This window comes from Amblyomma mixtum, chromosome 3 (genome assembly GCF_055824585.1).
Source record: "Amblyomma mixtum isolate Tamu chromosome 3, ASM5582458v1, whole genome shotgun sequence".
Classification (NCBI taxonomy): Eukaryota; Metazoa; Arthropoda; class Arachnida; order Ixodida; family Ixodidae; genus Amblyomma; species Amblyomma mixtum.
The window spans coordinates 203,402,032-203,412,772 of NC_143014.1; positions in this window are offsets into that span (position 1 = coordinate 203,402,032).

The window sequence follows — 10,741 nt, forward strand, 5'->3', positions numbered from 1 at the left end:
GGAGACCGCTCGTTCGACCTCCTGTTGGAGAGAAGGGGTCAGGGTGCGTTTCTGTATGTGGTGTATAGCGGCTTGTGAGTCTGAATAGACTGTGTACTCTTGGATAGAGGGAAGGAGGGCAAATGACTGGAGGGCATGCGCAATGGCGAGAACCTCGAGGGACAATGCGTCTGGAGGGTGTAGATACGGCCCGCTGGTGTGGGTTTCAGGAGCAGGGAGGTGTGGATGGTACAGGGCGTAGCCGCAGGAACCTCGAGGAGCCACGAAAGAGGCATCCGTGTAAGCTACACCCTGGGTATCAAAGAGAGGGGAATGGTGCTGCGCGGCCGCATGACGACGTCCGGCGTGCAGGACGGGGGACATGTTGGTCGGGAGGGGAAGGATACGAAGATTGGGGGCGGGGGTGGGAATAGGAGAGGTAAACGGGGAGATTGGAATGGGCGAGATACCCGCTTGAGTCAATAACCACTGACCCTGACGGGTAAGGGAAAGCCGGGCAAGCTGCGAGTCACGATGGAGACTGAGAAGAGAACGAAGAGGATGGAAGAGGCCTGTGGCAAAGAGCTTAGTGGTAGAGGTAGTGATAGGGAGGTTGAGAGCTGCCTTGTAGAGGCCCACAAGGGCAGTCTCGAGAGCGTTAAGTTGAGTCTGAGTGAAGGAAGCGTAGGGTGCAAAGTACAAGACCTTGTTGAGGGCCAGCGCGTGGGCAACTCGGCACGCGTGAGCCTCGTGGAGACCTGAGCGTCGAGTGACCACGCGCCGCAGGAGGTGAGTTACATAGTGGCAGGTGGTGACAGCGCGGTGGAGGGTTTGCACATTCTTAGTCGCATGCAAAGGGAAGCCAAGAATTTTGCACTGTGTGACGACAGGAATGGGAGAGCCAGAAAGGTGGAGAGAGACGAAGTGGTTGTGTGAGCGCTGGTAGGAGGAATGGTTGAGAAGGAGAAGCTCGGATTTCTCAGGAGCAGGAGAGAGGCCAGCGGTGGTGCGAAAGGAGTCGATGAGATCTAGGCCACGTTGCAGGGTGTCCTGTACGTGACCGGGAGAGCCAGATGAACACCAGAGTGTGATGTCATCGGCGTAAAATATATGATGCAGGTCGGGAATTTCAGCTAGCTGGGAGGCGAGAGGGGCCATAGCGAGATTGAAAAGGGTAGGAGAGAGAACAGCACCTTGAGGAGTGCCACGGGTGAGGTGGTGTGGGTTAGACAAGTGGGTATCTACTCGAAAGCGAGCCACACGTTTAGAGAGGAATGAGCTGATATAGGAGTACATGCGGGAGCCACAATCCAAAGAGGCGAGTTGAGAAAGGATGTGATCGTGGCAAACACCGTCAAAGGCCTTGCGAACATCGACGGTCACAAGTGCGTAAATTTGAGTGGGTGTAGGGGACAGAAACGTTTGCTGGAGAATCAGAAACATGTCCTGTGCACAGACGCGGCGTCGGAAGCCAATGAGAGAATGGGGGAAGAACTCCCGTGCCTCAAGAAAATCAGAGAGGCGAGTCAGAGCCATTCGCTCAAGGGTCTTACCAACGCACGACGTCAGGGAGATTGGGCGGAGGTTAGAGAGAGAGGGAGGTTTGCCCGGCTTTGGAATCATAGAAATAAGGGAGGATGTCCAGGAGCTCGGCAAGCAGCCGATCTGCCAGGCCTCATTGTAGGTTTGGAGGAGGAATTCTTTGGCGCAGTCAGGAAGGTTACGAAGTGTGGTGTATGTAATGGCATCCTCACCGGGAGCCGAGCGTGTAGCATTAGCAGCCAGAGCAGATTCGAGCTCCCGGAGAGTGAAGCATTGGTCCAGATCGGGGTTAGGTCCACCTGAGTACACCGGGTAGGAGGGTGCCAGAGGGGGCGGGAGGTAGAGAGAGGCGAGTTGATCAAAAACTTCGGAGGGAGTCCCCTGAGTGAGGGCTTTAGCTAGAGTGGGAGCAAGGGCAGGCTTAGTGCCAAGGAGGGATTTAAAGAGAGACCATGCGGATCGCGAGTGCAAAGAAGAATCAAGGCCATCACAAAGAGCACTCCAACGAGAGTGCTCGAGGGAGGCGCAGTGGGCGACGATCTCGGCCCGCAGAGCAGTGATCCGGGAGGAAAGTTGGGCATTGTGTGGTTGGGAGCGAAAGGAGCGTTGAAGACGTTTACGGCGACGCCATAAACGGAGAAGGTGAGGATCTGGGTCTTGGATTGGGTAACGAGAGCGAACGCGACGGCTACTGGACGTGAGCGCTGCAGAGATGCGCGACGTCCAGTCGTCGTAGGATTGAAAGGAGTCGGAGGCGAGATTAGTGCGAAAAGCATGCCAGTCAGTGTGAATAACCGGATGACAGCGAGGGATGTGGGAAAGAGAAGCGGTGATATGGACGAGAAAGTGGTCACTTAGAAGAGTTTCGGCTGTCACCTGCCAGTGAAAGGAAAGTGAACCCCGAGAGAAAGTGAGGTCGGGTGTCGTGGGGCGTTGTGAGGCAGTGCCCACTCGAGTAGGAGAGCCAGGAGTATTAAGAAGGGTGAGGTGGCGTTCCTGGGACAGACAATGGAGGAGGCGGCCGGGTTTGAGGGTTTGTGGGTAGCCCCAGAATGTGTGAGGGGCATTAAAGTCACCACCAAAGAGGTTTGGTTTGGTTTATGGGGTTCAACGTCCCAAAGCGACTGAGGCTATGAGAGACGCCGTAGTGAAGGGCTCCGGAAATTTCGACCACCTGGGGTTCTTTAACGTGCACTGACATCGCACAGTACACGGGCCTCTAGAATTTCTCCTCCAAAGAAATTCCAGCCGCCGCGGCCGGGATCGAACCCGCGTCTTTTGGGACAGCAGCCGAGCACCATAGCCACTGAGCCACCGCGGCGGCACCACCAAAGAGGATATGGGAGGTAGAAGGAAGAGAGTGAAGGAATTTACCCAGAGCAGAGAATAAAGAGGAAGTGACAGGGGGGTTATAAAAAGACAAAAGGACAAGTGAGATGCGGGAAGAAGGGTGGTAATAAACCACACCAACTAAATATTTAAGGAGGGTGGAGGTGATGTCAATTTGCTCTACGAGCACGTCACTGCGTACATAAATAGACGCAAGTGGTGTGGCCGTAGTGGCATGGTAGGCGCGGTAGCCTGGGACATTGCGGGCCGTCCGGGTCTCCTGGAGAAGGAGAAAATGAGGCAGAGAGGGGCGGGTGAGTAGATACTGGTGGAGGGGGGTCTTATTGTGGCAAAGATTTCGGCAGTTCCACTGCACAGTCTCCAGGTCCTCGCCAAACGCCATTATGATAGTGGAGAGGAACGCGATGGTACGCGTTCCTTCTTTTTGGCCGGGGGCAGTGACTCATGCAGGGATTGGAGCGTAGAAGTGAAGGATTCTAATTGTTTGGATTGTGCTTGGAGGGTGGTAAGAATCTGGAGAACCGAAGTTTCCAGCTGAACCAAGCGAGTGTGATGGGCCTGTGTGGTGGTTTCTACAAGGTCAGCCAAAGGGTCGACCTGGGCGCTGGAGGAAGGAGTGGTGAACGTGGCAAGGTGCTCATTTAGCTTGCTAAGCTGGGAGGTAAGAGAGGAGGTGGTTGTCTGGAGGGTTTGAGTCAGGGCATGTATCTGCTGTTGTAGATCGTGGGAAATGCGCTGCTGCTCTCGCTGCTGGCGTTCCAGCATTGCCAGCCGGAGGTCGAAGGAGCGTCTCTCGTCAGTCAAGGATGGAGAGGGTGGTTTAGTGGAAGAGAGGGACGCTGGCACCGAGGATCCTTTAACTATGGCGGCGTAGGAGCCTGGTGGTGACGTGATCGGAGCTGATGGAGATTCATGATTAGAGAAGGAGGAGGAGGGGGTGGTGGGTTGAGTGGCCCGGCGCAAAGCTAGGCGTCGGAGGTATGCAGTTTTAGCACACTCGCGTTGTTTAGCAAGGAGAAAGGGGCAAGTGGGTTCGAGGGAGGGGTGGGTGTTCACCTTGCAATGAACGCACCAGGGCTGGGCACACACATGAGCGGAAGGGTCAGCGGGTAGAGGAGCAGCACAGCGACGGCACTTGGCCGGAACGCTGTGCTGGGGGCATTGGTGGGCGCGGTGGCCTAGAGTGAGACAACGGGTGCAGGTGGGAGGCTTAGGTTTATGAGGACGGCACCGGAAGGCAACGCGTTTGAAATAAACAAAGTGGGGGATGACGGTACCAGCGAACGTAATGAGCACTGATTGAGTGGATCCCATCATGCGAGCAGCGAGAATATCTGTTTTAAAAGACTCTAGATCATGCATGAGCTCATCAGGAGTGAAGTGGCCACCGACGTTATGGATGACGCCGAGGCATGAGATGGGAGGATGGGGGGAATAAGTGTTGATGCTGACAGGCTTACCGTGAAGGTGAAGGTGCGTGATCGAAAGTAGGAGGTGGGCGGTGAGAGGAGAATGAGTTTTTAAAAACACAAGGCTTTGGGCTGGCTTGGCCTGAAGGGTGATGTCTGCACTAGTCTTGGAGGAAAGTTGTGCAGCTGAGGTGACTGCGGCGAGCACGTCGTAGAGAGGCAGCTTGGGATTGAGGGTACCAGGAGGGAGTTGTATTCCAACAGTGATGAGCTCGGAGCGGGGTCGGGTGGCGGAAGCAGGCTTACGGCTGGCACCGATGGTGCTCCAGCCGATTTCCGGGGATGGAGTGTCGTCTACCGGGGACGCCATGAAGTCCATGTCTGCCGACGAATCGTCAGCCTGAGGCGCAATCTGCGACGCTGGTGCCGGGCTGCAGGTCATGGTGTCAGCGGGTAATGTGGCAGGTGTAGGCGCGGCGGCACCGGCGGCGTCGACGAAAGCAGGCGGCTGCGACGCGTCTATGGGCCCAAAGGTGTTGGCGTCCCTTAGAGCGTGGAGTTGGCTAGCAGTGGACGCTGTGGCGACGACGAACGCTGCCGGCTGCGCCGCGGCCGTCGATCCGGAGCTCCCAGCGTCGTTCACAGTGTTGGTTGCAACAGGATTTTGCGCGGTGACGTGGGCGGTTGGAGTAGGCCCCGCGGTGGCGGCATCAGTGGGTCTGGGCTGCAGGGGCTTCGTCAGACGCTGCATTGCAGAGGTGCAGGCGCGGCGCGTTAGGGTTAGCGAGGCGCCGCGCCGCATCAGACTTTTGGAGGCGCTTGGAGGGCCAGCTCGGCAGCGGGCCGTGATGACGATGGTATCCACGTGCTTCGGAAGCCTTCCTCAATCGATGGAGAGGAAATCCAGGGGCGGGCGAAGCCCTGGACTATGCCAGGGGCACAGGTGAAAACGGAGCACGGTAGGCAGCCAGCTAACTAGGGCGGCGCCACCTAGCGGGAATCCAAGGAAGCCACTTACCGACGATTCGCCGTCATTATTAGTTGTGTTGTGTTGTGTTGGGTTTTATGGCACATAGGCAGCTAAGGCCATCATGCGCCAAGCACAAGGTATAGGAACCCAGAACCTATTTATTTGATGTGGTCATGACCGAATGTCAAAATAGTCTGCGTCCCTCATAGCTTGAGTCGCTTTGGGACGTTCAACCCCCATAAATCAAAATAGTGTGTGGGCATCGTACTGAGCCCTTGTTTTTGCAGATGTTACGACGATGTATTTTTGGTACCGGCTGGATCTTTTTTCGTAGCGTGATGTTCCGTAGCGGCACCACGTCTATTCTTGTGTACGCGACCTCTCGAACTTTTTCGTGTTGTCCCGAGTCGTCTTCCTTGAGTCAGTGATGTCTTCTTTATTAGAAATCGCTGCTGGGCAAAATTATAAGGCCATTTTGTGTCTAGAAAAAACGATCGCTTTTCATTATGAAGAAATAGAGATGGGTGTCACGAAGTTTACGGTGCACCTCGGAAGTGCTGTAGCTTTTTTCTTCTCTCATACGGAGGAATGTTTTACTAAAAGATATGTGGCTGATTTCGTTGCGGAATCAGCTTAGGATGATAAGGAACATAATTAATTCGGCATAAGTGTCTTTTAGAAGAGCGCTGCAATTGCGCGAGCGTGGAAGTGGGCGCTGTGCGTGAATTCTTAAAATTTTTGAACCATTGGGGTTATTTTTGTGAAACAAGGGGATCTAAATATACGCCCAGAAATTTTCAGATTTTTCTGGATGGTGGGCCACAATGCGTGCCTGAAAGTAATGTTTACATTAATCCACGTACGAGTGAACCTTTACCTGTGCTTCAAACCAACGCCGTCACGAGAATGCGGCGCAGTTTGCTTGGAGAACGTCTTTCCTTTAACTCGTACTCTCGCATCTGGTCACTGACGCAATACTGGTGTTTAGCTACAGAAGCAAAATGCGCTTTTTCTACGCGGTCCAGTTTTGAGATGAGAATAGCCAAATGAATCCTAAGTAGCGCTTCTTCGCATGGCATCTTTCTTTCTGTGGCAGATGTGGTCTCAAGTGAAATTAATACATCGAAGCTGCACGTGGGCTATGAGAACCGCCGCAATGGAGGGCTCCGGATTATATTAGACCGAGGATTATGGGATGTTCAGCGACATCACACATTACATGGGCATGTTTGCATGTCGCCGTCATCGAAACGCGGCCGCCGCGACCGGTACTGTCGCGAAAGCAACACTACGCTAGTCGCCGAGCCATTTCTTGGAGCCGAGGAAAGGCCATACTGCGCATGCGCGAGAAGCAGTGACGTCACACGGCGCACAGCTGGCGCACCGCCACCGTCGCTACGCGGGTGACTCAGAGGTGCCGCCGGCGCGTTCTCCAGTTGCGCATGCGCAGTAGCGGCGCATAGCTAGCGTGCCGGGGCCGCCGCCGCTGCCGTGCCCTCTCTGTTGCCTCCTCTCTCTCCTTTCCGATGTGCAATAGCGGCGCACAGCTAGCGTGCCGGGGCCGCCGGCACGCCAGCTGCGCTAGTGACGTCACTTGCTCCTCGCGCATGCGCAGTATGGTCGTGGAAGAGCACGCGAAACGGCGAGACTGTGGGCAATGTAGCTCACGCAATAATATATGGCTACGCGCAGATGTTGCTTTCGCAATCCTCCAGGTTTAATCAGAGCTAAACCACAGGCAATTTTTTCGAACCTACTTCCTTGGGTTCAGCACCCGAACGCTATAGCCACTGAGCCAACATGGCGGGTTCTTTCTTTTCTGTGTACCCAGGCAGGTAACCAGGGTGCCTTGAAGTAGCCCGGCTTCGAAACCACAGATCAAGCTCCCCCCAACCCCCTCGTAACCTCCTGCCGTGCTTTCGTTGGGGATGCGCCGCCCAGTGCCCCTCCCCCTCTAATAAAATACCCTGGAATAAAAAAAAAACCGGTGGCAGAGGCATGCCATATAGTTCATAAACAGTGCTCATCTACAACATCTGCTCAGGAGGTCATGTTTGACGTAAAGATAAATGAGGGAGCAATTACTCATTGACATCCACCTATACAGCTTTCTCTTTAACTGCGAAGTTTCTGAGAAAGCTGTATAGCTTTCCTTTGTAGCCGTATGGCTGCGCTTGGGTGGATGTCAATGAGTAATTACTCCCTTATTACAAATCTACTCCACCTTGGGGGATTCCCCTAAATATTTGTTCAAAGATAAATGAGTTAAAAGCTTTATAAAAGGGAACATGGGAGCGCGTGTCGCTTGGTGAAGCTATAGCGCAATCTAATACGTGAGTAGTTCGCGGCTATCGCTCAAGTTCTCGCATCGCCTGCAGCGGCGACTGCAGAAAGCGCCGTGCCGCTGGTGTAATCCGAGGTGCGTGAAACTGCCATAGCACACAGCTACTGGCCAATCGTCGCATCTCGTCAAGATCCGAACTTTTCGTCGCCTGTGATGCACAACCGACTTGAGTACAAAATGCGCAAAATGCAGGGAATCTTTTTTATCAAAGGAACCACATACGGCCAGCTGGCAGAATGGTCATGAAACATTCTGACCCACCATTATTCGCTCAAAGGACACCGGAGCACAGGACCGGCTAGGAGGCGACGCGCGATCCGGGGGAACGTGCACGGCACAGCGCGGAAAGAGGCTAGGTTGTGCTAACTTCTAGAACGTTTCCAATGACTCCACCAGGAGCGGCACGCGAACTCACGTTTCCTATCATACACTTTTTTTACTGCACCAAAGTGTAATGAAAGATAAAAGCCGATAAAATCGCCATCCTCTGAGAGCCGCCGCCGCGCTGCATCCTACAGAAAACTACATGGTAAAGTCACCACAAATGCGCACAGCACTGTCGCGGTTGCCCGAGAAATTGCAACTCATGAAACGTTCGTAATTGGCCAATGGATTCCCTTACAGCCTGTATGGCACGTGTAAATCAAGAGACCTGATCATCTGGCTTCTTGCGCTGCGTAGTATGGCGACTCATCGAAAATTTCGCGTCACCTTGATGACGCTCGCTTCTTAAAGAGCAAGTGAAGAGGTTTTAGAACTCGACAAGTTTAAAGCGGTCGAATGTAAAACGTGCTGGTAAAGCATGCGAAGTATTCTTGTGCTAGTGCTTGAATTGGCGGAGTAACCGTCGAATCAAGCCACGTCGGCGTTTAAGCTTCTTTGCCGTGCACAGCGACGGGCAGATGCAGCAACGACGACGTCAGCTACGTTTCCAGCGTATAAACGTTGTTTCAAAGAAGCAAATCAACGCCACCGAAAGTGAAGCCCACGAAGCATTGTTTGACTGCTTCGGACGACACACGGTGGCATGTGGGCGAAGGCAGTGGTCATCCGAAACTTTGGCAACAGTTACGTCATCCCAAGTTTCTCCGCATTTCTCCAACGAAGTGAGGAGAAGCCTGAACATTGTCGCGGTTTTAATCGGCGATTGCGTTACAATTTTAAATGCTAGCACAAAACGAGTTGGCGCGCTTTACTTAGTTAAACTTCATACATTCGAATTATTGTATAACCTCGAATTCTTCGAATTCCTTTTAACTTGGAGCCACCCGCTCAGGCAGTCCCCTGACCTGCGCGTCGGCATCGCTGACTTCTTTCCTTCCCGTGGATGTAAGCGCAGTGCTTACCTCGTTGCGATAGAGCACTGCTTCTCCACTGCCGTTGGGATTGCACACTGGCATTTCAGCGCTTGCACCGACAAAGACGTGTGCCCAGTCCAATTTTTGCTCCATACAGTGCCGCTCAGACTTTTGGCCGCACGATGTTGAATTGCTCCGCATTCAACGTGCAGCGTAGTTCGCATCGAAGGGGCTAGCGTCAGCTTCGGTTAGCTTGAACCATGCACCTCGCCGCGATCAGTATTAGCAGGCCTTTCTTTCTAGTCGACCGCATCGGATCCCCGACAACATACTGGCGGAAATTTCCGCGCTGCATTTTTCAAGCTCTTTGCTCGGTGAGCCGCCGTGGTGTCTCAGTGGTTACGGCGCTCGGCTGCTGACCCGAAAGACGCGGGTTCGATCCCGGCCACGGCGGTCGAATTTCGATGAAGGCAAGATTCTAGAGGCCCGTGTACTGTGCGAGGTCAGTGCACGCTAAAGAACCCCAGGTGGTCGAAATTCCCGGAGCCTTTCATTTGCGGCGTCCTCATAGCCTGAGTCGCTTTGAGACAGTAAACCCAAACAAACGAGTTTCTTCGTTGAATACATAATTAATCGAGTCTGCTGTAGGTCGTATAGTATCTTTGCTTAACTGCCGTCTCTATTCTAAATTTGCGCTTTCTTTCCGTCCCTTCTCTCCTTAGAGAAGACAGGCGCCGCGCCTCTTCTTGTGGCTGTTACCAGCCTATTCCTTGCTGTTTTTCCTTTCTGCTGTTTTGTATTGACAGCTTGCAAATGTGACAATAATAGCTTCTTCATATGCGTTTTATTAACCAGGGAGAAACCGAAATAGTATTAAAGAGCCCCCTCCACTCGCTTCAATTTTAAGTCACCCTCCGTACAATCATTTTCACCTCTAGACCAGCTTTCTCATGGACTTCCCTTTGAGGGCGGTCCTCCAAATAAAGCCCTTCTCTTCTTTCTTCTTTGATTCGAAAGCTTACCTGGTTGCTGACATGAATATTGACTGAAGAGAAGGGCGAAGAAGATTTTATGCTATCGCAGGCACCACCAGCTCGCTTTTTTTGCTTTCATCTATATTCAAAACCGCCCAAGCGCAAAAATCTTGCCTGGCACACGTTTGGCGTATCAAAGCCGCATCTTGCTCTCAGTTGTTATTTTTATTTTCTCCTCTTCATCTTCAGTTTCGTCGGCTGTTTGCTTACGTGTGCTAACTACCATGAGCGGGCTCGTGCTGAGGCGTCTCGAGGTGCCTGCCAGATCGAGGACGTCACGCACTGCTGCCTCCGTGCCAAGCGCCTGAACGAAATTTTCACTCGTAAGCATATTCCGCATTTGCGTGTTAAGCTTCCCTCAGCAGCTAAGCTATTATCTAGCCAGCACAGTGCAGCATGTGCACTGCATGCCAGTTCGGCAGCTGAGTGCTTCCAAAGAACGTTCGTGGTGGCGTGATTAAGCCTAACTTGCCTGCTCTTTGTCTGGTCCTCACGATCTCTGCGCAAATTATTGCGAAAGCGTGGTGGTGTTTTTACCACCGTGAGCTGTCACCGCAAGCTGTTCGCTTTGGTTAAAAGCCCTTGGCGCAGCCTGCATCAACGCGCTAGACATAGGCGATACAGATGCCGCAGATGAGCAGCCTGCAGCGGGCCGTGTTGATTCCTGTCCGGCGATTGTTTTCGGGCGTCTGACTGTAGTTTAGTAAACGCAGCCATGTTCTAAATTGTGTATGTGCTATTGTGAAATGAGAAATAACAGGACCGCGTGCTGACGATGATTAGTTTGGGTCTTCAACAGGCTTTAAACCCTGTTG